The 25,271-nt window shown below is 43.7% G+C and overlaps 1 protein-coding gene across 2 annotated transcripts in view; it reads left to right on the top strand.

The window, feature by feature from the left end:
• The window catches only part of klf8 (Kruppel-like factor 8), a 70,519-nt gene that overhangs the window by 11,063 nt on the left and 34,185 nt on the right, over positions 1-25,271 (top strand). The window lies entirely within an intron of this gene.

Genomic DNA, 25,271 nt, shown 5'->3' with positions numbered 1-25,271 from the left:
ACTACCTGATCAATCTAAGAAAAAAGTGTGAAATGAATGGGCTAGCAAGACAAGTCAACCAAAATATAATGTAATTTTGTGGTTTATCGGTGTACAATCCGACAGCGGTCTCATATGGCTTACTGGCTGCTTCACCTCTAGCTGACAGTTTATCATGCGGTTGCCTGTCTGGTTTGTGGGGTGGTGGCCTGTGCCAGTGCTGTTAACGGAGCCTGGTGTGGCTGATGTTTATGGAGTTAGCGCCCAGAGTCCTCTGGAGTAAACAATACCAGCTCTAATAGCAGGAACAGAGTTTAAGTTTATCTGAAGGTCATAAAGCTGCTGAGGGTTTGTCATGTGAGCTGCAGCTTTAGAAAGCATGGCTTTGTTAGGACTCTGTGGTTTATAACATTTCCCATCTCTTCTTTCTGTGTCCTGTCCATGTTCTCAAACATATCTTCCTTTCTGCTTTCGGTTTTCTTCTCTGACCCTGCGTCCGTCCCTCTTTGCTTGCCCTCCATTCACATTCTGCACGAGATAAATACAGATTTAAGTCGTGTGTTGATAATGGGCTTCTCTGCTATGTGTAAGCTATCCGTGCACATGCGTCCAGTCTTGTTTATGAACTCCCAGCCAAATATTTCTGTTGAGATTTTTCATCCGCAGTATCCGTACAAAATGATGACAGCCCAAAATATTTGAGTCCTTTTAGCTGTTGAGTATTATTCCTTTTTCCGAAGGTGTCGGCAGCCTCGGTCGGAAGCTTATAGTTTTAGTATTAGTGCTAACTCTGCGCATTGAACCACTGTAAGAAAAGAAAGTCCAAACTCACCAGTAGACCTCCTTACAAGCTTTGTAAATTGTTCAGAGCAGGAATGTGTGTAGAGTGTGATTTCCAGTGTGGTGGCTTGAAAGTAAGCATAGTTTCCTGGTAGCATACTGCACTTCCAAAGAAACAGGACATGATGCGTGTGTGTGCGTGTGTGTGCATGTGCGTGTTTATATGTATAAACAGGCGCACACACACACACACACACACACATCATGCATCTGGAGATTGTACTGTAACAGCGGGACTGTACTGGAACTTGGGATTGTGTATGGGCATATCGGTGTATGTCATACTTATAATACAGAGCCAAGAATGAACTACTAGTAGAAATGATTGAGAATTTTTGGGAACAAAAAATAGAACAGTCACATAGATAGGGTGTGTGTTAAAAATAAGCTCTAATGATCTGCAAAGGTTGTTAATGTTAACTTTCTGAAGTTTGTCAGAAGCGTGTTTTTTTTTTTTCTGAACAACTCTGTGTTTTCTTGGCAGAGCCACGTGCGATGGCTCCCACGCTGTGTTGTAAGCCTGCCCTCATTCAAATAATTGAGAGGGCTGCATTTTTTTTTCACGCCGAGCTAAAGTCGGCTTGAACACGGCCTAACGTTGTGTCCGCTGCGGGAAAGACTTCCCTGTCCTGCGTTTGCTTCACTGCCTTTCAGTCTCCTTGGGTCCGCCTGTTCGTTTCTTACAGCGAATTCCATTTCTCTCGGCTCGGATATGACGACTGTGCAGTGTGCACTTTATATGGTTGTAGTTAAAAAAAATGGCCTCCTCATTGCAGATGTTGTGGCAAGATGGTGGTTATTGTTACACGTTTGTCGTTGTCGATATTGATGCGATGTGATGTGATGTGACGACAGGTCAGTTGGCAGCCCAACCTGAAAGTATCTGGAATCAGGATCTAGCAGCACCCTCTGAGCAGGGCTTAAATTTAGCTCCGAGAACGAACCGACATTCGAACTGCGCGTGAACCGAAGCCCCTCATTCATTTTTGATGAGACCATTGTGATGGACAGTCAGGGGGTTGATGCAGAGGGTCCTGGCAACAAAAATGCAGGGATGTCCTCCAAAAAAAAGCCAGACCTGGCGCAAGCACTCTGTATTGGCCAATCAAATATATGCAAGCACGCATGCCTGGTAGATTACTGTGTAATGAGCTTGCTGTAATTCTGCTGTTTGATGAGCCTCTGTAATTCATGGGTCTGTCACGAACCAGCCTTCCTAGATCGTGTTTAATCTAGACCTGCAACGATTAGTCGTTAATTGACTAGTTGATCGACAGAAAATTAATCTGCAACTATTTTGATAATCCGGTCATAACTTTAATCAATTTTTAAGCAAAACTGTGAGCAAAACCTTCTAAAATGTGAGGATTTAGTGCTTTTCTTCTGCTTATTTGATGGTATACTGAAAATCTTTGGGTTCTGGACCTGCTGGTTGGATAAAACACGATATTTGAATAGATCTCCTTGGTCTGTGGAAGATCATGACAGTCACTTTTCACTATTTTCTGACATTTTATAGACCAAAAAATTAATCAATTAAAAGGATAATCAGTAGATTAATTGATATTGAAAATGTTTGTAAGTTTTTAAATGTCTCACTGGTACATTGACGAATACTTCTTCACAAATGTAGCCCCTTATGTTTATTTAACATAGTGTGATTTTCTGTCTGAGTGCCTGGCAATGTTAGTGTAATAACCTAAAGTTACCTGAAGCTAATTCAACAAATATGCAGCTAATAGGAAGCTAATATTCAACCCACATGCATAATGACCATCACAAATAGCTGCCATTTTATAACGTTCATGCACACGCTGGGAGATTTAGACAGATTTCAGCATCTAGGCTGCCGAAGTTTGTTGTGCTTTGGCTTTTTGGACCACACCCTTGAGAGGTTGAAAGCAGAATAGATTTAGTGCTTAAAACTGTAAGTCTGGAATTTAGAAGTTGGAGCTTGATGTTTATGTACGGAGTTATAAATCAGCAGCTAGAATTACAGGTTTTTCCTCTTGTTAGCAAAGGGAAAAGAGATGAGAAGCTTTGGTACTGAATGTTCAAGGGAGAGGAAGTGAGTGTGTGTGTGTGTGGGGTTCATTATTGAAGAGTTGAGTGGTGCTGATTGTGTGCTTCTACGGGAATGTGCGACTGTGAATTATGTGAATGAGTGTGTGTGGTGTGGCGGGAGGGTGGTGCCTGTGAGCATATATGTGTCTGTGTGTTTGTGCGCGTGCACTTGTGTGCACACATCCTCCTCAGTGGGCTCCTGTGAATGTTTGCCGCATGCCAACGTGCATGCCTGTGTGGACGCGCGCGCGTGTGTGTGTGTGTGCGTGCCAATATCCTCGCACACGCGTGTGCACGTGTGTGAGGATATTGGCCGTGTCACCTCAGATTAGGCCCTGATGCGGTGGCGGTGGCAGTCGAGAGTGACCCCCTACCAACCGCGGCACAGTCATTAACAGGGAGAAAGAATCCCGTCGCCATGGCAACCATGGCCGCGCTGCCAAAATGGCCACAATGAAAAGAAAAGGGGACGTGGGAGGGGAAAGAGGGGGGTGGGGTGGGGGTGGGGGGGGTGTGAAGGCGGAAGAAGAGGAGGAAGTTAGTTGGGAGGGGTGTCTGAAATTGTGTGTGTGGTGAGAGATAGAGGTTATAGCAATGACAGAGCGATGTAGAGAATAGTGATGATGACACAGAGAGAGAGAGGGTGATGATCAGATAATAGGGTTTACGGTTTCTAACATGAACACACTCACGTGCAAAATATTCTGGGAGACTGATACTGATCCGCTACAGTGTCGATGTTTTGGAAGTATTCACCTGTACTTTCGCAGCCACTTGAGATTGAACTGGAAGTGGAAACAGTGTTGAACGTGGTGGAGGTCAGCTGATCATCATTACATGACTACACCACACCCATTTTCAGTCCATATCATACAGGGATAATAGCACATGTGAAAACAAAAGCCTCTTTTTTTTTTTTTCCTTTTCCCCGTGTGGCCTCATAAATTCAAGGTCCTGTTTTTCTGCCAGTGGGTCTGGCTTTCGCCCCCCCTCATACATCTTGCTTTACTGGGAAATTTTTGGCCGATTTTGGTATTTTGGAACGCGGGACCGTGACTCAGAATCAGTAAACTTGGAGTGGTGATCTAATATTTTTGCCCCAGACCTGATCAAAATCCCAGGAATCTTCCTCTGCAATGTTTTTTTTTTTTTTTTTTTTTTTTAAACAAAAGCTTCCCAAGACAGATAGGCTAACAAGAAACTCTGGGACTGGGAAAAGCGCAAACATTAAATCTCTTAATTTAGATTTTGTATGTTTGTTTTCAAGACATTACTCTGCACTTAATTACCAGCAGCATTTCCCAATCTTACTGTACCTTTCGGTACTTGTGTGTTTTCTATATGCAGACTTTACAGGCATCTGTGCTGGCGTCTGGGGATCTTATTCTACCACTGTGGGGTCAGACCACAAACGAGTCTTAAAGGACATCCGCAAGGTTGTCAGAGTCATGGTGCATTGTTCACGTTGTGGAGTGTAGGGTTTTGATCATGACTCAGAGGTAGGAAGCACTCTGGACTAGCTGCGGAGGTCCGGTGGCAGGTGGAGTTGCAGCGGTCCGGGTGAGGGATGACGAGCCCTGGACGAGCTCGTGGGCTGCCCGCCTTAGTAAGGAAGAGGCCGGTCCTCCTGATTTATAGGCGCGTGCTACTGCTGCCATGTTTGCTGAGAGGGATAGTTCATCATTCAGGAGCGCGCCCAGGTCACTCGCTGTCTAAGTTGGCATCCCCTGGTATTGTCGTCGTTGCGATGGACAGGGCTCGGTGTGGGCATTCTCACAAACTCAGTCTTGCCTAAGCCGGGCTTCAGTTGCTGCCTTGACGTCGAATTCCCGGGACGTGGTACATGCCTCCAGCCGAGCGTCAGCCGGGGGGAAAGAGAATTGCTGGCTGTGTATTTGTGCCACATTGGTGTCAAACAAAAACGTTTGTTTTACGTTTTCGAGCCTCAGTGATATGAGTGATCATAGATACCACATCTCTTCGTTGACACCCCCCGTCTCTAACCGTGTAAAAAGGAAACCTAACCAAATCGATGACCAGAATAGGCATCCGTATAAAAACAAAATAAAAAAATAAAAAAGCAGATCAAAATGTCTGCCCTCAGCTCTTGGCACATTCTTAGTCCTTGAGCTGAAATGCAGTTTAACATATTCAAAAGTGAAAGCTCCCCCAGGGCTGAACACATTAGGTATTGAATAAGCAGGGTGCCTTGCACCTGCTGAGCTGGTCTGAAACTGTTTGCACAAATGGCTTTACAGTCTGTTCATTTTTTGTCATGTGTGACTGGACGTCTGTAAGAGTGTGAGCCCTCCTGTATCACCAACGGCAATCTAGCATGGAGACAGATACAGGTTCTGCACATTCTAATCAGTGAACCAACTCTGACGGCTGTGAAACGACTCTGTCCAACACACACATTCATCTGTCAGACACTTTTGTACAAAGCAGCGTACAAATGAGCTAAATACTAATTATTAAATGTGTAGACATTGTGAACTGAAACTGAAATGTAAAATTTGTTTTGTGGGGAGGTATTTTTTATTTATTGGTTGACTGCTGAAGCAGGTACTGCGACATGAAAGTGCACTCGTGATGTTGAGAAATCAGTTTTCCTCAGTCTTTATTGCATCTTTAAAGTAAGTAAAAGTAGTTTATTTCGGTCCTTATCGAGAATTTTCCAAAGTGAACGCACACAGAAATAAATAAATAAAAACCCGACAAGTAGCTTTCGCCGAATCTGATTGATCCTCATTTATTCGCACATAGGGATATCTATCATCAAGGTAACTTCTTAGCCCTGAGTGTGCTGTTGCTCTGATACCGTACTTCTCCAGTTTCTTCAATAATAAGCTAGGAAAGATAGTATTGGATGCTTTTGTTTAGCCTATAAAGTCCATAAACACCCCCGCGGTTGTCCATTGGAGTAGAAATCTCTTCTACCAGTTCCATCACTGCCACTGAGGTGGACCTGTTTGCCCTAAGGCCGTACTGATTGGTCACTCGGTGCGTTGTGTTTTTTCTATGAAATTATCAAGCCTTTGAACAAAGAGTTGCGAGCTCTAATTTTTTTGAGAACTTGGGAAGCAGAGAAATTGGTGTATAATTGGAGAGTAGGTGTGTATCTCCACTTTTATAAATGGGAATGTTTGCTGGGAAACATACCTGCTGGTAAGGATCTATGGTAGATATGTGTCAGCGGTTTCTCTATAATATTTTTTACTAACAGGATATCGATTTCAGTCCAATCAGTGGACTTGTTGTTCTGACATTTTTTAACAATATCAAGTATTTCCTTCTCATCAACACCCCTAATAAAGATGGAGTATTTGTTTTTATGATTTGTTTTTATCCTTATTTCTCGGCTACACGATCTCATTTGCTAAACTGTATCTAACATTTACAAAATAATCACTAAATTTATTGGCAATTTCTTTCGTTTTATTTATAATTGTATTGTTGTCTTTTACAAATTAGTTTGGATTGTCACCTTTTCCAATACCCTTTTAAATGATGCTGTTAAGCACTCTCCGTGTTCCTTGAGTGTTTCTCCTATACTGCTCCAATATTTTGTGATGATAGTCCTAATACTTATTGATCTTATTTGTTTTTCTGCTTCTTTTGTTCTGTGTTTTAAAAATCTCCCGTAAAATGACTTTTTCTTGTGACATGCATTCCCTGTCCGCTTTGGTAATCCATAGCAGCAACGTTAATGTGGAGGGAAAAAAGCCTCATAGGCTTTGTTAGGCTCATCATGAGCGAGGGCAGCGATGGCTTCGGGTGTCCTGTGTCCAATCAGTTCACAAGTGTTTCGACCTATTTTCATTTTTTTTAAAATCTCAAAAGAATTCTGAAAAACTGCAAAAACAGGAAGGCAATCAGTTATGTCATTAGTGAGTAGTCCACCTACTATTTTACTTTGGGTTTTATTTGCAAACGTTATCAATCGATGTAGCAGTGTCCGTTGTTATTCTGCTTGCTTTCATAATCACAGGAAATAGGCCGGGCAACTTCTACTCCTCCTTTTTTGTTAAACTTATTAATCATAAACAACTCGTATCCTCCCAGTTCCAACCTTTCTCATTTTCAAGCCAAGTCTCAGGTACAGCGATTAGATTTAAACTTACTGAATCGACTCAGATAATCCTTCATTTTAGAGAAGTTTCTACAGAGGCTTCTACTGCTGGAGTGTAATATTGATGAAGCGCCTTCCACTTTCAGATTATTGTTGGATTGCTCATCTGTGTTGTACTCACAGTTGGAGTTGATTGATTTTATTCTAAAAAAAGGGTTTTTTCAGGTCGGTATCATTTTCATTCTCATCCCTTATGTGCTCTGTGTGGTCTAAAGTTTTAAAGTTCAAATTTTCCTAGTTACTATTTAGTCTGTGTAAATGATCCCCCACACAATGTGTTGTTTTGCCAGTGTTTCCTCAGGATGCGCGCGCGGCGTGGCGGCGTCGGCGCTCTTATCTTTTTTTTGTCAGACGCTCATTGGAGTACACCCTTGTCCCCTTCAGCTTCTTCGCCTGCCTCGGTAGTTCAGTCTCATGCCTTCGATTCACAAGCCGAACCATTATGGCCGGCTTTTGTTTTGTTATCCGTTCGAGGAAGGGCGTGTAGCAAGGCGTGACGTTACTCATGTTCTTACCGTCAGAGAACTGCATGACATTCCAGCGTCTTCCCCGTGTCCACCTCCGACCCTAGTCCTGGCTTAAGTTCGGTGTGTGGGATCCAGTCCGCTTATCATTAAATCCTCCAATTTGCTCATCCATCTCCTCAACGAGGTTCTTCGGTTGTTTGACTTGGTTCCTCAGATCAAGTAACACAGCTTGTTATTTAGCCCCTCTGCTCAGCTCACCCGACACGACATGAAGTTCAGAGATTGTCTGATCTCCTCCAACTCTTCCTCGGCTGCATTACCGGCTTTTCGTTTCATACCGACATTTTTCATTAGGTGTTCGCTTTCGTCTTCGTATCGTTTCGTGTCTTTTCCCTTTGCTTCTGTTAGAGTAGCTGCATGTCTTCATGTTTCAGCACATGATCCCCCAAAAATCACATCACCCTTTTGTTTTTCTTCTTTGATATGCCATCTTTCCCCCTCAGCCAAGTTTAAAAACTATTGCTATGATAATAACAAGAAGTTGGCTGTTTTTTGTTTGTTTTTTTTTAAATTCCGGCATTTCCAGTCGAGTTTTTTTTTTTTTTTTTTTGTTATATGTGTGGCCATTCAGAACAGGTATAAACATGCTTGCTTTTAAACATGGTCCGATAACTCATTGTACAAACTAGTTTGAAGCCTTCTGTGGGCTTAACTGGCCTGCTTCGGATATTATTTGGAACCGATGTGACTCTGGTCCTGGGTCAGGTCTTGGATACTAGGCACTTAGTGGAGCCGCGAGGACCTTTTTCGCTGTGGGTCCTGGTGGTCCAGCGGTCTGGGATGCAAACCACGTGGCCGCAGTGTTCCACGCTGGTTCCCACCCAGGTACTTCTGAGTTGTTCCCCGTTCTCTCGCATGTTTGCGTCTTGTCACTCTGTACTTATCTAAGGAAAGCAGCAATACCAATATAAAAAAGAAAGCAGTTGTATTATATCTCCCTCTCATAATTTAGGGGCCGTTGATGGAGATTGACCAAACTTTCGGTTTATTTTTGACGACGTCTGCTCGGACTGTGCGACAGACGGGAGCCATGTTACAATTGCGTCAAAGAGTATAAACTCTGTGAATTTGTGTTTGTGTGTGCCTGTGCGTCTGCACACACTCACCCATGTTTGAGGTTAGTACTGGCCTATAAGTACTTTGAATTCAGTGTGAGCTTTAGAGAAGTGCTCTGACCGCAGCTTTGTGGTTTGGGCACGTGTGTGTGAGCTTGTGCACGCAACACGCGTTCAACTTATTGCAGAATACACTAACTTTTTTGTGTGTGTGTGTGTGAGAATAAAAGGGTGTGTAGGGAAGTGGTGGCCTGCTTTGCGTCAACAGGGTGTGGTGTGATAACAGCTGGGCAGCTTCTCTCTTGCTCTCTCTTGCTCTCTTTCTAGGTCTCTCTCTAACTTGCTCTCTCTCCCTCTCTGCCAGCCAGATGGAGACACACCCAGTTCTTCTCTGCGCTCGTCTGCATATACACAGTGTGTGTTCTTTTTTTTTTCATTTTTTGTTATTTTTCTGCTCGACGTTTCAGAAAAGGCGATAGCATGTAATTGTCTTTTTGGTCTACATTAACGTAGACCAAATGTTGTAAGCATGGCTTTGTAAACATGTCAGCTATAAGGGAGCCAATCAGCAGCAACGTGAGTCAACTACCAGAGCTCCAGAAGAGACCAAATTGTCCGAGCCTAAACAGCAGGAGCAAAAAAATTCCACCGTGCAACATGCGAAGAGTCTGGAAAATCATGGTAACATCTGGCAAACGCAGAAAATCTGCATTAGCAAAGTGCAGCAGAGGTCACAAGCTGAGGCTAAACAATTTGGACAAATAATGTCCATGTAGTTATAGACTTTATTTAAACGTCCACCAATCAGTCTTTTTATATCAACAACAGATGAAATCAGTTTAATGTGAAAACTGTTGCTCGCAGTGATGAGCCCGCAGAGAATAATCACCCATTTCAGCAGCTTCACGGAGCTTTTCAGCCTCTTTTAGCTCATTCTTTTGTATTTATTGCACATTTACTATGTGGTTCAGTCTCACCCCTTTCACCAGCCCCCTTCCCAGCAGCAGCAGCAGCAGCAGCAGCAGCAGCAGCAGCAGCAGGCAGCTGTATTTATAGAAAAGGTCTTGATAAAACCCACTGTGTGATACCTGCCCACCAAACAGCCGTTTGTTGTTTTTTTTTCCATTTATTCTGTAGCCAAAAGAAGGTAATTTAGTTTTTAAAAGTAAATATAATAAATATAATTTATTGTCTTTATTTTTACATCACCTTTCATAAATAAAATGCTCCCAGTGCTTTTACATACGATTACAAATAAAAAGAAAACCAGTGTAGCTAATAAAGGAAAAGGTTGCAAACAAAGGATGTAAAGTAAAATGAAAGAGAGCAGAATAAAAAAACTCAAGCATTAAAGGCATCTTAAAATTAAGACGTAAAAAGATGAATACAGTGAAATAAGACTAATGAACTAATAACTCAGGAAAAGGTATCATACAGCACAGTATATACATAGTTAACTAATACAGCTTAGCTGAAGGCAACCTTATGTGACCCATCTGTGCAGCAGTGTTTGCATTCGCGCTGTTGTTTTTTTTTTTTAATGCCTTTGTCAACGAAGTGTCTGTGTTATTTTATGGTAAATATGAACCAGACGGTGAACCAGCGTTGCAGGATTCCTCAGTAATTCCCACGTCGTCTCAGCCGGATCCCCCACAGCTGAGAAAAATTCCCTGCAGCATTTTCCTTGTGGACGCCGAAGAAAGAACCCAGGGGTTTTGGCCCGGGAATGTCAAAACGCACGCGATGTCTGAGGCGACTGAAAGTCTGTGGACAGTGATGCTGTTGGAGGCACTGAAGCACCTGACGTCTGTTTGGTCGGCTACGGCGAAGGAACAGTTTACCGATGTCAGCGTAATGGACGGACGTGGATTTACAAAGCCAGTGCTAACGTAATGTCAAATAACAACACGATATTGGTCAATATTGAGAGATTTAGTACAACTGCTGATGCTTCAGGTAGTTAAGTGGATTTTAAGAAAACACTGTGATATACTTATTGTTAAAAGTTACAGTAGCATGTTTAAGTGAAGGACTGTGACTCAAACCTCGACAGTTTTGATTGTCAACTAAATTTTGTCCATTTAAAAAGTTGAGACAGGATTTTCTATTAAATAAACAGGTGGAGAAATGTGCAGGGTAGTTGGGAAAAAATAGGACATTTCTATTGGTATTGAAATTGTTTCTATCAGTAACAAAACCAAGTCCTAATGAAGTCATATTCTACTAGAAGAAAAAAGGAAACAAAAGAAAACAAAAAAGAAAAGAAACACAAAAATGACAGACATTTTTGTGTATGCACTGATACCAATGCTGGTGTATTGGCGCATTAAATATAGGTCTGTTTGGACATTTTTAGGTTTATTGTGTGATTTTTAAAAAAAAAAAAAAAAGGAAAGAAAAATCAGTCACAGACACACCTGAATACAGACTATGCAAGTGGGGAAAAACACTCAACCAGGCAATGAAAACAGTCCATCTGTTTTTGTTATAATAATGACAAAGGGAACAAAGCAGAAAAGTGCTAAAAGCATGTGCATTCAAGGGGGGATGAACAAAATGAAAAAGAAGAAAGGAACTAAAATGGAAAACCCAAATTAACACCAAATATCGGTTTGTTGAGGCAGAGTGAATCATCAGAATATTCCCGAGTCCGTGTTTCTTTTCTGCAACATGAATGAAAGAAATGATTGTGTTAGGTGTTTTCTTATATTTACTGTGAAATCGAATCTGTACCCAGTTAAAAAACAAATGGAACGTCCTGATCTCTGCCTCCTCCATCCACTAACTACTCGTCCGACTTTTCTTCAGCTTCTCGCTCTCTCTATCTCTGCCCTTATTATTTTTTTTCATGACCTCCGCAAGGAGGACAACATCGTGCCACAGCAGTGACCTTTGACCCTGTGGCCAGCAAGCACCTCCGGTTGGCCAATGCGGACTCGTCCCTCCTGTTGTCGTCGTCAGCTGTCGTTTGGACTTTCTGTGCAACTTAGATCCAATAAGAGGTGTGCGTGCGTGTGTGTGTGTGTGTGTGTGTGTGTGTGAGAGAGTGAGAAAGAGAGAGAATCTGAAAAATTATTGAGATGAATCCTGCATTGCACCCAGGTAGACTGGTGTCTTGTAGCTGCGGTTTCTGTTGAGTTGAAAGTTGACACTCTGATCTGTGGATTTAGAAATAGAAAAAAAACCTCTTGGTTTTGTGCAAAGCAATGGTCAGACTAGGAGCAAGGCTGAGCTTTTGGAGACACAAGGTTTTTTTTTGTTTTTAATCTTACAGGCAAAATGAGATGTTAATGTTTTGTTGGGCAGCCTTAACTGAAATTTCAGGGCAAGTTGAGGAAATCTGCAGCTAGCATCCAAACCTACCATTTCCAATCGATGTAGATTACAAAATGTATGTTCATTACCTCAGATTATGCGGTAAAAACAGAGGCGGTGTTACACTGTGCATGGATAGTTTGTTGTGGTTGCTTTTGCCTATGGTAAATCGACACTAATGCAGTACTTGTACCACGGCACCAGTCTACAGTTCTGCTTTTCTGGCTCGGTCGTCTTGCTTCGTAAGGCAGTCAGACAGAGAACATGTTTATAACAGGTAGTGGTTTGGTTTGTACTCGTGTACGGTCAGGGCGCCACATCGGCCCTTTCACACGCACCGTACCGTATCTGCTTGACCTGTCCCTCACTCTTCGGAAGACCCTTGTCTATCCTCTACTTTAAAAGCGCCGAAGTACTTCCAGTGTTCCTGCTGTGGTCAACGCTGTTGATATTTCTGGTAGAGTAAGGAACTGTAATTTAAAAAGGAAGAAAAAAAGTTAGGTTTTAGTTTTACCTTTTCTTTCCCTTGTTCATTTTCGCTCTCTCTCTTTTTTGTTTTTTTAATCGACATTGCCTTTTACAAGGGCTGAAACAATTAGCTGATTAATCGACGGAGATAAGTTTTCCTTCTCTGCGACGGTGCGAGGCCGAGGAGATGTGTGCTGTCTGTTTTCTGTTTCTCTGTGTACTGCATCTGCGTGCTACGATGTGAGATCGCCTCTATTCCCTTCTGCAGTCGCTGTCTGACGGTTTACTTCGGATGTTTTATCATTTTTCTGGGTGTACTACAAATGTATTTGTGTACTCAACATTCAAAACCGAACGGCGAAGGAGATATGACAGTGAAGGATTGTGAGACGGTGGTGTGAGTTAAATAGAGCGGAGGAGGAAGACATATACATGTAAGGTCACAGCTGGAGAGGCTGAGAGAGAGTTTTCCTCTTTCCTCTCCTTCTCTCTGTGGTTTTGCATTTTTTTTTTTTTTTAAAGTTGATACTGACGTCTCTGGTTTTTAGTTTTCTCCACCTTGCCTCTTCACCTCGCCCTCCTGTCCTCTCTGTTCCCCCTGTGTCCTCCTACCTCCGTTTAAATCTGTTTTCTGCCTCAGTGTCACCATATTGGTTCTCCTCTCCTCTCCCCTTTTCCTTGCAGGACAACGTAGAGATGGCACTGCTCGGTACAGTGAGCCTCAGGCCACAGCAACATGGAGTGACTTTTACTAATGTGTTGGATAAATGACTTTATCTAATCTTTGAAATTGTGCATCTCCCACTTCGTTGCGGCCTTAAGAGCCAGGTCACGACATTAACGTTTCTTGTTGGAAAGTGAGAAGGAGGGAATTTCTGTTCGGGGTTTCATCTTGATTGTCTGATTCCGAGTATCTGCCCACACTGAGTCAGATCTGTCTATAGATTGGTTTCCTTTTTAGCCACACAAAATGGTGTGACTATGTCAGCCGGTCGCTAAGTGGGGGCACCTTGGTTCAGACAGAAGTGTCTCAACAAACAATGGATAGATTGCCATGAAGTGTTTTACATTCACGGGCACCCGTGGTCCCCAGAGGATGAACCCTACCGACTCTAGTGATCCCCGTCATTTTTCCTTCGGCGCCACCGTGAGGTTTACATTTGTGGTTTTGAGTGAAATGTCCGGGCAAACCGTTGCACGGATTCGCGTGAAATCTGGTCCACTGTTTCCCTCGGGATGAGGGAAACAGTGTGAGACATTTTTGCCTTGTCTAACAGCTAACACGCTACAATAAGACGGCGAACGTGGTAAAGTAATACCTGCTAAACCTCAGTATGTTAACATGAGTCACTGTGAGCACATCACCATGCTGATTTTACCATTTAGCTCAAAGCGCCGCTGTGTGTATCTGAAGTAATTAAAAACTGTCGAGATGGTAAGCACAGGAAACATTTTTAGACGCTCAGATTTCAGCCTGCTTTTTGGTTCTTGTTGTTGTTGGTGACCTAAAAACAGGTTTTTAGTGGCATGGCCCTTTAGCACCCGACCAGCCTCCATCAAATGCCCAACTGCCTTTCTTACCTCTGTCACTTATTAACCAAGCCCCACCCTTTCCGCACACACACACACACACACACACACACACACACACACACACACACACACACACACACACACACACAGAAAAAGAAAGTAAAAGAAAGAGAGGGATGTGTATGTGTGTGTGTGTTCGTGCTTGTGTGAATTGTCTATATGAAGGAAGTGCAAGCCAAAAGCCTCGGACCCTGATAGCTCACACAAACACACAGACACACACAAGGACACACACACACATACTGACTTTGTGTGTTTCTATGTTTTCCTTCATAGCCTCCCTCCCTAAAAGAGGGTCCTCTTGGTTCTCGGGGCTGAGGCCATACGGGGAGGGGCGCGCGTGCGTGTGTGTGTGTGTGTGTGTGTGTTAGGGACTCCAGTTACAAGAGTTGTGCAATGTTTGGACCCTCAACGGGAAACCAATGGGAACTGACCTCCCTGCCCTCTCCCAACTTATCTGCTCCACCTTCCCTCCTCTTCCCTTCCCTTCTCTTCTCTGAAGTTTCATTTGGTCCTGTATTTTCATTGAAAATGAGTCCAAGGCTAAGGTCTGAGGAGCTCTTAGGTCGCGTACAGGTTTGATAGACGCTGCTCAAATTTCATTGGCCAGCCTGACCAACTGAAAGTGTCAGAAATATCCGCCATGATTGATTTGGACTAGACTCCCTCGAAGTGTAGTTCATGCACTTGGAGTGCAGCAGGGGACACACCTTCTTGGCCTGCGCTTGAACTAGTCCTGCCCTTACATGGAAGCCTGCCCTCGGGTGTGTGGTGTACGCTTCCGTTGCCCATTGATAGCTTGCCAAACATAAGTGGAATGATGTCATATCCAACTATTTCCGGCAGCTCCAGTAGAGTTTTTTTAGCCAGAAATGTTTGAGTGCATCTAAAGATTCTTTCAGACAGTGACTGGTTGCCGCCGCGGCCTCCTTTGTTTCCAGTGTAGACGTGACGGCCGACTGCCGCGCTCTTGAATGTGCACAGCTGTCTGCCGCTGCTATCTGAGCTGCTGATGGTTTAACCGTGTCAATGACCATGGCAACCACAGAAACAATCCAGGAGTTTATTTAACTGGTATCTGAGCTCTCTGAATCATACAGCGTTTGCTCTACCGGGGCGGCGAACAAGCGGATGAATGAGGAGAAGTGGTCCCGGGGCAACGTCAGCCTCAAAAGTTGATAATCCCATCCGGGCCAATAAACAGTGTTTATGATAGGATTCTTCTTTAGAAAACTGGCTGTATTAAATGTGTCATATTGCTAACTCCTCTGCTCTCACTGTGCATGTATGTGCACAGCTATGCAGCGAGCTGGACATGCTTCCACCGAAGGCTGAAGACAGACGATCGCCTTCTAAGGTTTTACTGGAAGCAACTGTGAAACTGTGAAACCAGAATTTGACCACAAATTCAGTGTCAGTGACTACAAGAGAGAAGACAGTGAGATTCCATAAACAAGGGCTAGACCGGATTTATTGTAAAAAAAAGCAGTTAGTACTAGACTGAGTAGGGATTTTAACAGTGTCCCCTGGGCCAAAAGGACTTTCTACCATTCAGGAGGAGTTAAAAAGAAAGGAAGGTATTTTACTGAGCGACACAAACACTGTGAAATATATCTTTGTATGATCCCGGTTTGAGTCATTAGGTCCAATACAAAAGAAACAAATCCCTCGTTCCTGGTCCCTTCTCTCTCTCCCTCCACTCCCATTATCTACTGTCATCTCCACACGGTACTCTATCTGACAAAACGGCAGAAAATGTCCAAAAAATAATTAAAAAAATCACAAAGAGCCATGTCGGTGTATTGTTTTTGTGTTCTTGAAGTGGGAAAGGCCGTGGTTTGGACACCCCCAGGAGTAGCAAATTAAGAAAAGGACAGGCGTGGATTGGCGTAAGGAGTGACTGGGGAACCTTTTTATGTCCCCACTACAGGTCAGTCTGTAACCAACCTGCTTCTCCAGCACCTAGACTCTGTCCTTTTTATTTCTCTCTCTACCCAAACCCGCCCAAATAATCCGAAGGGTGCCACAGATTTTAGAAAGATGCATAACCTCCCACCTGAGCTCCGACTGTTCTTGCATCCAGTGCACTGCCAAACTGCTGTTTTATATCTGAATGCGATCGGCAGCCAGTCGGGAGGATGTTCGACGGCGCTATAAACTGAGAATGAACCCCCGGTGGTATGAGGAGGCGGCCGTAAAGGGGAAAAAACCCGTCCGCCTCTCTCTTTAGTTTGGTTGTTTTTCTTCCCCTTCCACGCTGGTCCTACTCTCAGTTACATTCGAATGACAGAGAACCCCAAACTGTAGCTACTGCTGCTGCATAGTTAGATAATAGCATTATAAAAAGGAAACTCTGAGTCCAACCGAGGCGGAATACCGACAGGAACCGAAAACTGGAGCCCAATTATCTTCATCTGCACCTCTGATGAAAAGGCCTGAATGGTGTGTGCTTGTGTGTGTGTGTGTGTGTGTGTTCGTGTGTGTACCTTCGAAAGGGTTTTTTTTTGGAAGAGCTTGGGAAAATTGCTGCGTGTGCGTTCAGGGGGGTGGGCATAACCGGACGTGAAACGTGGAAGTCTACATGTGTGTGTGTGTGCGTGTGTGCGTGTGTGCGTGTGTGTGTGTGTGTGTGTGTGGATCCTTTTGGGGCATGAACAGAGTGCGGCTGACTGGGGCAATCCCCCACCCCCCACCCAAAACACACACACACACACACACACACACACACACAGAGGGCTGGGGGCTTTGGAGAGAGGCAGCGGAGCAGTGACAGAGAGGAGAGCTCTGACCCAGATAGTCTCTCTGTCCCACCCTCTCTCTCTCTCTCTCTCTTTCTCTCTCATACACTGTAAAAAAAAAAAAAAAAAAAAGCTCATCAAGGGTTTTTATTTTACACTTGAGTCTTGCTCCATTAATGAAATAATGGATTTAAATAAGGCTGCAACTGAGGATAACTGTCATGATCTATTCTGCTGATTATTTTTTGTGATTATTCTAGAAAATCTGGTGGAAAATGGTGGAAAAAATCTCAAGTCGAAGAATACATCCACATGAATCCGGTTACATTTGTTTTCTCTCCGTTCGGGCCTTAGTTCTCACGAAACCGATGATTTTCTCCACAGTCGATAAATCTTAACGCATCGGCATGTACGGACAACCCAGAGCTTATGCAAAGCACAAAAAAACCCACTAACCTTCTCTGGGATCAGTTACTTTAAATGTCAATATAGCTGATTAGCACAGTGGTTGTCACTAAACTGTGCTACGATGATTCTGCCAGACAACGTCCCACTTGTTTCGCCGTCTTCCGGGTGAAACGGAAAAATGTATAAATTAGAAGAACTAAGTCATGGACTCAGCTGTACTACGGTGATCACAGAAAGCTGTGATGCACAGTTTTGTTGTCTGCACGCTGAAAAAATGAGTAAGAAGAGATAAGCGGTTTCCCTCTCGTTTCACTGTGGGCAGAGGTGTTTATGGAAACAAGCTAGAGTCATAAGTGTTGATGCAAGATGTTTCGAACGAAAACAGCATTTTTAAAAATGAGATGGCGCAGTCTAAACCAAGGTGGTGTCTAGAAATGAGTTGTCTTGTCTGACCAACAGTCCGAAAGCCAAATATATTCAATTTACAGTATAATAAAACAGAGAAAAGCTGCAAATCCTCCCGTTTCTGAAGCTGGAACCGGCAAATGAACGAATCGTCGATCATAGTTTCAGGACTAGATTTAAATACACGATGCCGAAAACTCATCGCTCTCAAGATGAGAAGGGAAGTGTGGTTTGGGGGATTTTCAAAACCCACCGAAGGTTCTAAATTGCAGCAATGTCACCCAGGTGGTTGTTGATTATCATCAAGCGGGTGTGTTCTTAACAGACTGAAAGCCCGAAACAATGTATAGAAATAAAAAGCAAATAATCTGTCATGAAATTTAAAAGGTAATTAACCACAACACAATCCTAGACATTCAGCGATTTTCAAAACTAACAAAAACTGCTCCTATGTGATGCTTTGCAGACCAGTATTTTTCCAGTCTCACTCAGAACGTCTCATTACCTCGTCCTATGTTTGGCCGTATTATCGACTTGAGGTCTTGGTTTAACTGGCACGATATCCATGTCAGACAAAAGAGTGGCACCCTCGGCGCTCGGTTTGTCTCGGTTGACTCTGGACAGTGCGGACGCCTGACAAACCCTCTCCGAGTGGTGTGTACAAGCGATGGAGGGAGCTTTCCCTGATCGCTATAACGCGTTACGTGAATTCGTTTCAGCCCTCCTCTTCTTTTTTTTTTTTACGTCCCGAAAGGAGATAATTTCACGGACTCTTCGGTTTCGACGGAATGATCCATCTTTAAGGACGACTCTGAGCCAAAGTTACGCCGAAATTCCCCTCACGATGGTGGGTTCAGCTGTACTATAAACTCTATACTCTTTTATACTCTATAGGTATAAAAACTTTTTGGCATAATGAAACAAACATTGACAGGCAGAGCCACATGTGAGAGGAAGAGAAGGATCACACCAAACCTCCGTTTGCTTTTAACATTTATTTCTCTCACTGTGTTCCTTCCTGTTTTAAAACAAACTAAAAACATCTGGGAAGTCATCACTTTTTTCAGCTTGGACGTCCAGCACCCCTCCTGTCAGGTCTCCGCCATATCCGTCTTGTTGGGGCTGCCATCTCCTTCCACTTGTCCCACATCAGAAGCATGAAAATCAGAGATATATTTTCATTTCCTGTCGAAGCATTTGGGATGGCGGATGATCTGAATGTATCTTGCTTTAAATTCCGTTTAGCGCTGTCATCTTTTTTTCCCAGTGAGGTGGCGACATGATTTGAATACCGCTCTGTGTCCCAGACCAAGGCATAGAGAGTAAATGAGTGCACCCCCCCCCACCCCGACCCCTTCCCCTCCCTCTCAGAAGCACTGCCACATGACTCCTCTCCTCAGCTCCCTACAGCTTAGCAGTAACAGACTGGTTGTTCCGAGCGGGTGTGAATGTGTGGGACCGTATGAGGATGAGGCAGAGCCTTCAGTTCACGCTCAGTCAGCCTTCACCGGATAAAAATAGATTTTAGAAATGTTCAGATTCAAGCCCGGAGACGGATCCTCTAGCGGACGGCCGCAGAACGACTCCACAACAAATCTGACTTCTCTCCAAAAATTACAGTCAGCGAATTATTTCCACAAGAGTATTTGGCCTCTGTACAGTAGCTGATGTATCATTTTTAGGTCCATAACTGATTATTTGTATCATTCATTGATATATTGATTATTCTTTCTTTTGACTAATCATTTAGTCTATTAAATATTTTAAAAGAAAAAGAAAAATCCCCATCATCATAGTCCAAAAGATTTGATATTCGTTGAATAATGAGTTGAGAAAGAAAAGCGGCAACTCGTCAGATTAAGTTTCCGGTTTTACGTCAGTTGTCAGTTGATCGATGACTAAAACTGACTCCATCTTGGTTCTGCCCACTGCCGTGCTGAGCCCGCCACCGGAACGGACAAAATGCTGTCTGCGGGACTGATCGATTCTCGATTCCCACTCACGTTATTCAGGCTCAACAATCGAAATCATTTTGGTTTTGGTCTCCCAGCATTGCAGGAAAAAAAAAATTGATTTAATGATGTCCACCACAGGGAGCAATTTTTTTTGTCTTGTATAGAAAAACTGAAACGTGAAGAAGAAAAGTATAATTAGCAAACAGATACCAAAACAAACACAAAACAAAAATGTAATGGTTCATTTCCTCCAGCAGAGGGAGCTGTTTAAAAAAAATATATATATTGTTTTCATGCCAAAGTTCTTTAGTTTGTAGATAAAATCAATAAATACAAACATTTATACACAGACAATGCACTTACTACTAAATAAGACATGGATAATAAATACATAGCAAATAGATACCAAAACAGGGCTGTAACGGTTGTTTATTGTCCACCAGAGGGAGCTGTTTAAAATCGTGAAACCCGCTGCGCTGTGGCATGAGCAGCGTTGCCACGTTCGGGGCGCCAAACAAGAAGTAGCGTGTTTCGGGGACTGTTATCCTGCCGTTTAGCTGGTAAAAGAGAACAGTAAAAATCGCCAATCCTCTTCCGTAGCACAAAGTGACGTCATCAGATATTTTGTTTTGTCCCACCCACGGCCCAAAACCCAAAAATGTTGAATTGATCCTCACGTGAGAACCAAGAAAACCTGGAACTATCGAATTGAACGTATTAATGGATTATCAAAGTGGTTGCCGGTTATTTTTCTTTTCTGTTGACGGATCAATTCGTGGACTAATCATCGAAGCTGGAGCTCAGATTCTGACCGACGGCGAAACTAACCGGTGACTTTGTGTCTCTGTGAACTCATGAAGTGGAGTCATACGGCTTTGGGATAACCACAGATTTTACGCTCAAGTTGAAAACTTTTCGCCCCACATTCACTTCAGTCTGCATCGCTCGGAGCCGATTTGTGTCTGTTGGCATCCACACGTGTTTGCATTGGCCCTGCGTGCACTCCAGCCAGCTCTGAAATGTGCTGCAGTGTCAGTGCGAGCACATCTTTATATCAGGCTTTTTTTTTTTCTTTTTTCTTTTCTTGTTTGTTTACACTAACGTGGAACTTGTAAACAACGTAAGTCATTCACCGTGGCTGCCGGTGTGGTATGAGTTTTGTCGCCCGCGCACGCCCTCATCTGATAATGTTGAAACGTGCGTAATGGGGCCAGGTTCACGGAGCGGTTTGTTGCTCCCTCGGCCCCGCAGTGACACCGTTTCAGTCAAAAAGTCCCGAGTCTCTCCGTCTGTCTTTTCTTCAGTCTTCCTTCTCCCTCTCTACCCCCACCCCGACTTCCTCTAGTGGGATCAGAGGCTGACAGGGTCACACCCACCCCACCCTTTTTTTTTTTTTTTTTTATTCCTGGAACTCCACAGTGGGACCCCCTCCTCTGGGGGGAGGCACACACATGCACATACTCTTGTCACTCCTCGTTTACACACACGCGCACACACACACACACACGTGCGCACACACAGCATGCGCATACACGCAACATGCGCATACACACTCACACAGTCTCTCACTATATCACTGCTCGTTAGCGCTGCTCTCCACACACACACACACACAACTCCTGACCCCCCTCACTGTACTCCTTCCCCTCCACTGCCTCGTTTGCCAGCAGATGTGGATCAAGCTGGATTTGCAAAAGATTCTCAGTGTTTGCTTCATTCTGTGCGGCGTGGCAGAACGAGTGTGGTTTATAAGCTGAAGCACAACTCCAGAAAGTCCAGACAGCTAAAGATTCAATTTGGTGTTTTTTGTTTTGTTTGTTTTTTTTGTTTTTTCTCTCCTGTGATTTACGTCTCGCTCGGTGCCGTCGGAACCGTCCTGGACCACTGGACTCCGCCCAGCTGGAGCTCCAGATTAGGTTAAAACAAACAGCAAAGAATTATCTGCAAATCCTGTTCGATCCAGGTCTGGCCGCATTGTGCAACCCTTCCAGTCCGGAATACTTTTGAACAGATCTACGCTCCACTCTGTGCACATGCAGCATAGAGTAACAGGTCATTAGGAACTTCTGAAAAGGCACTAGTGCGGTTTTAGTCAGTAACAACGGACTGCAGTGGTGATGAGTTTCAGAGTGGACCGACTTTTTCTCTCCGCTGTCCACCTGTCTGACCAGTATGGTCCGGTCTGTGGGGGACAGAGGTTTCTGTATTTCTCGGTGTACAACTCCCGGTAACGGTTGATAATGGCGGTAGAATGGTGAGGTTTTAAAGGAAAAGGATTTTTCTGAAATTTCAGTCTGGAGCTGGGATTGAGGGAGTGTGTTTGGCTTAAAGCCACTGGTGGAGTTTTGCCCTTCAGCTGTGCCGTCTTCAGCCTTCAGCTCTTTCCAACAGACAATAACAAATCCTCCCTCCTGAACATTCGTCTGACCCTTGCCTTAAAATGTAAACAATGCGCTGGTTTCACATCGTCAGGAAGCGCTTTGTGTCATGTCTGGCTGTAGGGCACCGAATCTGACGCCCTATTATTGATGTTCACAGATCACTCCACAAACTCCTTCAATCCCGACTACGAAATGCAGAAGTAAGAATGTGATCTGACTCGGTGAGGCGAGTGAGATCGCCTCTCGAGTTTCCATCCCGTGACCGACAGCGGCCAATAACTGTGTACAGTTCTCTTTCACGCTGCTTCCACTGAACCGAATGGACAGGTTTGATATGAATCGCGGGTGAGAAGTGGCCAATCACAGGAAAGAACAGACAATAACAGAGCCGTCGGAGGGGAGCAAATTAGATTAGAAACAATATGTTGGAACAAGCCCCAAAGTTTTACAAGTTACAAAACGTGTCATAATGACATTTTCAGTTTTGATCTGCACATACTGTTAATTCTTAGGATCCATATTTTTCTCTGACGCATTAATAAAGTACATGGATTTAAAGGTTTGCATAATTTCCTGTTTCCTCCACACTTCACCATTGTTATCTTCCTAACACTGATTACATCTACATACATCAAGTAAAAGTGCGTCCTTACGACGGGACAAAAGCACATACAAGAGTAAAATCTTGTAAATAAAAAGTTAGAGTGTAACCTGTCTTGTTGCTGCAGTGCATTCTGGTCTATTTCTGGCTCCGGTTGGTGTAAAAATCAGGCCGTGCTTCGCTTTCTCTGATGGATTTCTCCCTGTGTGATTGTGTGATTGTTGGATGTTGGTGCCAAAGGGCAGCTGTAGAGAGAAGCTTTACCTCGGGGGGGGGGGTTGTTACCCTCAGTGTTTTAGATCCGTTGATGTTTGCAGCTATTAGATTCAACCGTAGCAGTGTTAAAAATAACTGAACACGTCACATGCTCTGACTGGCCTCTCACACAAAGAGAAAAGACCACACGAAGCGGAGCCACGTGAAGTACAGGACACTTTAACGTGTATCAGGGAGGGAGTTGAATGTAATTTCAGACCCTGGCTGTGTGAGGGTCGCCCGTTGGGGGGGAAGGTGCGGCATCAAGCTGCCTTTTACCTTTGTTTAGACACACAGAGGGGGCTCTGTCCCCTCACAATGGGACTGAGATTCCAGAGTGCGTCCTCTGTGTGTGTGTGTGTGTGTGTGTGTGTGTGTGTGTTGCGTGCGCGCGTGTGGGAGGGGTGGTGCTGCTTGCTGCCACACCCAGGCTGATTGGCTGAGGCCCCACCTCACCGTGGAATCCACTGAAGCCGGGTCACATGCGAGCCTGCCCCGAGAGCAACGCACAGTCTTCGTAGACAGTCGCGAGCAGAACCAAACAAAAAGTACCTGTTAGTATCACTCCGCTGACGGAGTCACGTCACACACCGACCGTGATTTTTCCTTCATGGCTTCCTACTACAACTACTTCTATAACTGTTATTGTGATTGTTAGTATTATTGTTACTCCTTTCGAAAACCTCAAAGGGGAACATGCACCAGATGCGTATCAGCCACCAGCATCTATGCACGGAGAAGCTCCAGAAAAGCAGCTATTTCAGGATTTCATTTTTTTTTTTTCTCTGCTGCATCTGTGTGACGGATGTAGCTACTTTCACAGGCAGAGCTCATCGTGAGCTTAGAAAAGTGATGCATGGCCGTAGGTTCATTGCTGTTTACAGTTCCGACACATCAACAGATTAACAGCCCGAGAGAAACTGCTCTTCGCACTGAGCACATTTACTTTTAATACTTAAAACGTTACCACATGTAACGGCTAGTACCTTGACGCTTTTACCCGTAACAACTGTGTTCTTTTACTCGACTCAGGTCTTTAATGCCAACATTTTATTTTCAAATGACTGTACTGCTCCGCTGTCACTGTCGCTATCAGAACACTCCAGGTCATTTGAGTAATGCTAATGCTGTGGGATGGGCTCTACTGTTTAGTCAGTGTTAATTCACCGAGGCCTCTGGACAGCTAACGCGCCCTACAGTTACAGAACACAGTGGATTTTACTGTACGCAGCACTACTTTTTCAGCAGGGTCGCTACTGCAGACAGGAAGCAGAGAACCTTTGTTTATTCAAGACTCGCTGTTCACTGTTCTTTTTTTCATTGCACGCTTCCTGGATGACACGATCGATACCGAGACATGCTGGATCATCCCGTTTGCTCTGCCCCAAAATGTCCTTTAGCGTGTTCAGGTCCTACCACACCTTGAGTGGGAAACCCAACAAGATGTTTCATATTGTGTTTAACCACGTTGGGTGCACATCCAAGGCACTTAGACGCAGGGCTCGCGAGTGCTGACACACAGATCCTCTCGAAGTCAGATTACGTTCCAACAACCACAACGCTAGAAGAAAAAATTCCACTCAAATGTTGGCAGTAACCGCGTTCGCATCGGCAATGGCTGGGCTCAGACGGGCCAGGCAAAAAAGAGAGGGAGGGGAGTTTTCTTTTTACAACTTCCACTTGTGTAAATCAGTGGTGTTCAAACGGCGGGTAACAACCCAGTGGCGAGTCACAGTGTGGAGAAGAAAGATAAATCAAACAGAAGTTTGAAAGGAATTGAAATATAGATTAGATTTCACTTCTCACGGTTTCTACCTGCTCTGGAAGGAAACAGGTTTCTAAGACTCAAATTGCAACATTATGAAAATAACCATTTTTGCTGCTTTGAGTTACCTCGATTTATCAGTTAATTGATCAACAGAAATTGAACCAACACCGAATTTGATCTTTGATTCATCGGTTTACGAGAAAAGGGAAAAAGGAAAAACTTCTCTGGATCCACTGTCACAAGTGTGAGAATTTGACTGTCAGAGCTTCTGACAGGCATTTTTCCTAATTACAAGGCAAATCAGGAAATGGTGAAACAAAGTAAATGAGTATTCAGACACATAATCAAAAGATCAAACAGATTACAAAGGTATGAAAATGACCTGTGAAATGGTTCAAGTCACAGTATCTTTCCCACTTTCACTGTTATGTTGATGTAGTTTTATGTGTTTATTGATTGGGAATCAATTCTGAATAACATTAGAGGCTGGAAAGGTGAACTTACTCTTTCATATGTTCTGAGTTTTTTTTTTTTTCTTATCTCCTCTTAAGTCACTTCACTGGTGCTGTGTCTTGAACTGTCACGTGCTTCCTCGCAGTCACGCTCTTCTCTATTTATTCTTTCTGATTTAAATCATAGTTTTGCCAATATTAGAAAATGATTTAGACAAAGTGCTCGTGTGACTGCTTGCATTGGGATAACATTTAACATTTGAAAATTTTAGCGTCTTTTGTTAATTGGAAAAAAATATTCTGTGTATTGCTCAAACCGAGGTACTGAGAAAATC

Source organism: Xiphias gladius, chromosome 17 (assembly GCF_016859285.1).
Source record: "Xiphias gladius isolate SHS-SW01 ecotype Sanya breed wild chromosome 17, ASM1685928v1, whole genome shotgun sequence".
NCBI lineage: Eukaryota > Metazoa > Chordata > Actinopteri > Istiophoriformes > Xiphiidae > Xiphias > Xiphias gladius.
Note: the sequence above shows the minus strand (reverse complement) of the source record. Positions and strands in the feature narration are given on the sequence as shown.